The following is a 6036-nucleotide window of genomic DNA, read 5'->3' as shown; positions in this document are numbered from 1 at the left end:
CACTACCATTGTTCCTGTGTCGGCAGTAACTCACCCCCTGACTCCCCAAAGCCTGTCCACCATCTACAAGTCTCAGGTCAGGAGTGTGATGGAATACTCATCATTGCCTGGATGGATGCAGCTCCAACAACACTCAAGAAGGTCAACACTCATTCAGGACAAAAATAGAAATTTCTAACAAAGCTCAGTAGGTCTGGCAGTATATGTGAGAACTCGACCTGGGTCACTGGACCCAAAACATTGACTCTGATTTCTCTCCACAGATGCTGCCAGACCGGCTGAGTTTTTCCAGCGATTTCTATTTTTCTTTCTGATTTCCAGCATCCACAGTTCTTTTTGTTTTTACAATCCAGAACAAAGCAGCCACTTGATTGGCACCACATTTACAAACAACCACTCCCCGCATCACTGACACTCAAAGCAGCAGTGTGTACCATCTACAAGATGCAATGTAGAAATTCACCAAGCCTCCTTCGACAGCATCTTCCATACCCCATGACCACTTAGAGTCATAGAGATATACAGCATGGAAACAGATCCTTCAGTCCAACTTGTTCATGCCGACCAGATATCCTATATAACTCTAGTCCCATTTGCCAATATTTGGCTCATATCCCTCTAAAACCTTCCGAATCCAGATGCATTTTAAATGTTGCAATTGTACCAGCCTCCACCACTTCCTCTGGCAGCTCCTTGAAAAAGTTGCCCCTTAGGTCTCTTTTATATGTTTCCCCTCTCACCATAAACCTATGCTCCCTAGTTTTGGACTCCCCGGCCCCATGGACAAGACGTTGCCTATTTACCCTATCCATGCCCCTCATGATTTTATAAAACTACATAAGGTCACACCTCAGCCTCCGATTCTCCAGGGAAAACAGCCCCAGCCTGTTCAGCCTCTCCCTATAGCTCAAACTCTCCAATCCTGGCAACATCTTCATTAGTCTTTTCTGAACCCTTTCAAGTTTCAAACATCCTTCCTTTCGGATGGAGACCAGAATTGCACACAATTTTCCAAAAGTGGCCAAACCAATGTCGGTGTACAGCTACAAAATAACCACTTGTATAGGCGTACTTTGTTTTATCTCTCATTCTTTGTCTCCCACACTCCTTTCTTCAATTTTCTCCTTTTCTTCATTCTCTCTCACACTGATACACCTTTTCCTCACATGTCCCTTCCCTTCTACTTGTTGACTCACTCTGTCTCCCTAATCCTATCGATTGATACCAGGTGGTGAAAGGACATGGAAGGTAAATGGGTTTAATCACACTTACTTCTAGAAGCTGCTGTTGTATCTGAGGCCTCATCTGTTTTAGTTACGTAGTTTAAGCAGAATGGGACCTGCTACAGGCATCATTTTGGCTCCCATTCTTCTGTGAGCATCAAACATACACTGCTCACTGTTTATTACACTTCAAACCACCTATAGATGTTTTCTTGGGTCTTTCACAGCAACCTATAATCATTGGAGTTTTGTTATAACCTACTGCTCTCTAGACATGATCGACAGCTTTTATAAAAGGAGCAAGCATGCCTCAATCAGATTTAGGAATCTTAGTGCGACAGGCAAATCCAAAATAAGTAGCGTGGGTTTTTAAAATTAAATTCAAAGTAAAATAATGTGTAGAAAGTGAAAAGATAAAAAACAAAGAAAGATAGCAGGTTTTGAGAAGATTTACATGTCATTTACGAAATACTGTGCAAGAACTGTAACAAACACTACATTGGATGAACAGGCAGAAAACTAGCCACCAGGATACATGAACATCAATTAGCGACAAAATGACATGACCCTCTCTCACTAGTATCCTCATATACAATAAAGGAAGGACACCACTTCGACTGGGACAACACATCCATCCTAGGACAAGCAAAACAGAGACACGTACGAGAATTCCTAGAAGCATGGCATTCCAACCGGAACTCTATCAACAAACACATCGAGTTAGACCCCCACCTACCACCCCCTGAAAAAAAGAACCGGAAGTTACGTCACCACAGGAAATGACATCACCGCAGGGAATAACATCACCAATCCAAAGAAACCCGAACCTATAAATAGAAAGCAGGAATTGTCAGCAGTGCTTCGGCCGGAGGCTCACTGAAGATGTTACCTAGTAGGGTGATGAAATGTCTGGAAATGAACCTCCCAGCTCAGCGAGCAAACCTACATCCATAAAGTGAAAGATGTAAGAAAGAGGGAGAGACAAAAACAGAAAAATGTATTTTTTTAAAAATCTCCATTCATAAAGTGTGAAGAAATGAGATTTTATACAGTGAGTGTTCAGTGCCAGAGAGGCTGGGGAGACTTTTTGCCCCATTCATTTCCATTTGGATAGATCAATTCATCTCCTTCTTGTATGTTTACTGTGTATCTAGTGAGTAAGATTAATAATTCCGTGCCCACCTCAACCTGAGATTGATTTGGCATAGCTGTTGGAGGAGCACAGTAACTCGTATAGCACAATTACTGTTCAAATTCAGAGGTCAGGGAGTGGGAACCTGTTGTCTGATTTACTGCTTAATAACAGTGAGTGCTGATGGCCTCATCATCATTCCTGCCACGACATCCAGCCTTCATTTGGGAATTTGATTCAGAAATGTTTCATTGGTTATGGATTTGATTCTGCACCTGTAGAAAATCTGCTTCCAAACAGTGTTAGTTCAGTCATGGCAACATTCTGTCCTAAACTAGGATGGAAGAGACGTGTGACAGGATGGCATTTTATGAAGGGAGGAAGAGAAACAAAAAGGAACAGAGACAAGTTCTGACAGACTGGGATTTCAGGCGGGGTGAGGACAGTAGCCAGCAGCTATCTTCTCAAGGGGATTAATTTAAGCGCTAATGGACAAGCCTTTGTGAATGAAATGTGAGCTTTATAATTGAAGAATAAGACCAAAGGCAGAACAGCCCAATTTATTTGTAACTTTATTTAGTGCACGTTTGTACCCTGGGGTAACAATTTGCCCTGGGGAGGGATTCAATGTAGCATACATGCAAAGCCATTGAAACAAATGAACAGAAAGAAAATTATAATGAGGCCATGCAAATAGCTCTATGAATAACAACTGAAATATGACAGCCCTGTGCTGGTAACAATATAAGGTGCAATATTGAACAAAATACAGCAAAAAAGATTGTGACATTCATGTTTATATTCCAGTGATGGCAAAGTCCCAGGTCTGATATGTTTGTGTTGGCTGTTGACCATTGTTGTTCTTGAGAGTGAAAGTTCTCCAGTCCTTCTGGTTAAGCTGCCAGCCTGTGCAGTAAAAATTTAGCAGTGCTCACTGTCATTGGCATGAAAATCCAAAAGCAACCACACATGTGCAGTTAAATGCAAAGGTTTGGACATTGCCTTCTGAGATATGCCAGTCATCCACATAGTACCAGCATCTCAGCATCTCACATTTCATTCACAAAGGCTTGTCCATTAGCGCTTAAATTAATCCCCTTGAGAAGATAGCTGCTGGCTACTGTCCTCACCCCGCCTGAAATCCCAGTCTGTCAGAACTTGTCTCTGTTCCTTTTTGTTTCTCTTCCTCCCTTCAAAAATGCCATGTATCTACCCCATCATTCACATGCACATAATGGTGTGATATTTCTGTACCGAAACTGATATATTCAGATGAAACTTTTAAGGAAAAATTACTTGTTCCTTTCTACTTACTTCCAAATCATCCTCACTTAGGGAAGTGGTAGATTATGCGGGACGTTGGTTACGCCATTTTTGGAATACTACATGCAGTTCTGGCCTCCCTGCAATAGGAAAAATGTTGTGAAACATAAAAGGGTTCAGAAAACATTTACAAGGTTGCTGCCAAGGTTAAAGGTTTTGAGCTATAAAGAGAGGCTATTCTTCCTGGAACATTAGAAGCTGAGGGGTGACCTTATAGAGGTTTATAAAATCGTGAGGGGCATGGATTAGGTGAATAGCCAAGGTCTTTTTCCCCAGGGTGGAGGAATCCAAAACTAGAGTGCATAGGTTTAAGGTGAGAGGGGAAAGATTTAAATAGGACCTAATGGTCAACGTTTTCAAGCAGAGGGTGCTGCGTGTATGGAATAAACTGCCAGGGGAAGTGGTGGAGGCTGGTACGATTACAACATTGAAAAGGCATTTAGATGGGTATATGAATAGGAAGGGTTTAGAGGGATATGGGCCAAATGCTGGCAAATAGGACTCGATTAATTTAGGATATCTGATCGGTATGGACAAGTTGGACCGAAGGGTCTGTTTCCTTTCTGTACATCTCTATGCTCGATCACTGGATTTATAATCCAAAATATTGAACTGTAGTTCTGGGTACATGGGTTTGAATCACACTATGACAGATGGTGAAATTTGATTGATTGATTGATTTGATTCATTATTGTGACATACACTAAGACACAGTGAAAAGTATTGTTTTGATGCTGTTGAGACAAATCACACCTTACAAAATTATATCAGAGTAATAGAACAGAGTGCAGAATATAGTATTACAGCTACAGAGAAAGTGCAGAGAAAAATCAACTCTAATATATGAGAGGTCTGTTCATTTAAGTCTGATAACAGCGGGAAAGAAGCAGTTCTTGAATCTGATGGTAGTTGATTTCAATTTTTTTATTTCTTCTGTCCAGTGGAAGAGGGTGGGAAAGAGTATAACAGGGATGGGAGGAGTCTTTGATGATGCTGGCTGCTTTCCCGAGGCAGTGGGAAGTGTAGACGGAGTCAATGGTCGGAAGGCTGGTTTTTATGTTGCACTGGGCTGACTAACAAGTCTCTGTAATTTCTTGCTGTCTTGGGCAAAGCAGTTACAATACAAAGCTGTGATGCATCCAGATAGGATGCTTTCTACGGTGCATCTATGAAGATTGGTAGGAGTCATTGTGGACATTTGAATTCAATGAAAATTTAGGAAAGAGAACTGGTCTGATAGTGACCATGTGACCACTGAAGTATGTTATGAAAACCCATCTGGTTCCTTATTGTGCTTTAGGAACAGAAATGTGATGCACTTACCTGGTCTGGTCAACAATTTGGGCCAGGAGCAGGCAGGTCGGTCTAGTTTAGTTTGGGATTACATTCAGCATGGACTGGTTGGATAAAGGGACCTGCTTCCAAGCTGTATGACTCTATGACTCCAACTACCCTCTGGGCAATTAGGGATGGGCAATAAATGCTGGCCCAGACGTGACAGCATTATTCATGAACAAATAAACAAAAACACTATGACTGATTACAAACAGGAAGTCTCATTCCTTCAGATTGTATTGGTGGAGATAATGTTTTTAAAAAGTTGGAATAATCTGTTTATATGTTTTACATCTTTTCTCTCTCTTTCACCCATTCAATCCAAGCACTCTTTCCTAACTTTTATTCAGCTTTCTAATCCTGATTGACATTGTTCTAATTTGACGTTTCATAATTCAAGTGCTCATTGACAGTTCCTCAGTTAGATTGGATGGGAAATAACTGGACTTGCTTGTCCAGTTAATGACTATCCCAAATTCCATTCCAAAGACACTATCGACGCTGGAGCACATGGTGGTGAACAGAACTCAACTTGCAAAAGCTGAGAAAAGGACTACAAGTGCAATCTAATAAACAGTGGCTCCTTTGAGGCATAATCTATCCCAATAACTTTGTTTATGCTTTCATAAAAGGGGGGTATGAAATCAATTTTTTTTGCCAGTATCAACAATGTACTCTGCCAGATAAAGAATAGTATGAATTGTCTGCAGGATAAATAGTCCTTGTGCTGGGAAAAAGAATATATTTTTAGTAATAACCAAAACGATCTACTCACCACAGTTTGGAGTCCCAATTTCCAATGTCGGTCATGCTTAAGAGCAAGGCGCTTATTGAAGAGATGGTGGAACGGGATCACTCTCCACAAAATATCAGCAAGTGAAAATCTATGTAGCATCAGCTGTCCTGTTTAATGCACAAAATGTAATGGGCACAGACAGTGAACGAAATGAATGCCTATAATGGAAATGTGCAGTAAAATCAGACAATATGGCAGAAGCACTCAACAGGTCAGGCAGAACAGTT

At 41.1% G+C, this 6036-nt stretch overlaps 1 long non-coding RNA gene across 1 annotated transcript; it reads right to left on the bottom strand.

Moving 5' to 3' along the window:
- Nucleotides 1-3143: 3143 nt before the first annotated feature.
- LOC148145358 (uncharacterized) lies at nt 3144-5822 on the bottom strand. Its single transcript, XR_015761297.1, has 3 exons — nt 5789-5822; nt 3670-3758; nt 3144-3261 (listed from the first exon to the last, which is right to left on the bottom strand). It is a non-coding gene; the product is annotated as an uncharacterized LOC148145358 (long non-coding RNA).
- Nucleotides 5823-6036: the final 214 nt, after the last annotated feature.

The sequence above is a fragment of the Chiloscyllium plagiosum genome, unplaced genomic scaffold (assembly GCF_037043375.1).
Source record: "Chiloscyllium plagiosum isolate Xiang-an unplaced genomic scaffold, Cpla_swu_hap1 HiC_scaffold_24, whole genome shotgun sequence".
Classification (NCBI taxonomy): domain Eukaryota; kingdom Metazoa; phylum Chordata; class Chondrichthyes; order Orectolobiformes; family Hemiscylliidae; genus Chiloscyllium; species Chiloscyllium plagiosum.
The sequence above is the reverse complement of the archived record's forward strand: the minus strand, read 5'-3'. Positions and strand labels throughout refer to the sequence as shown.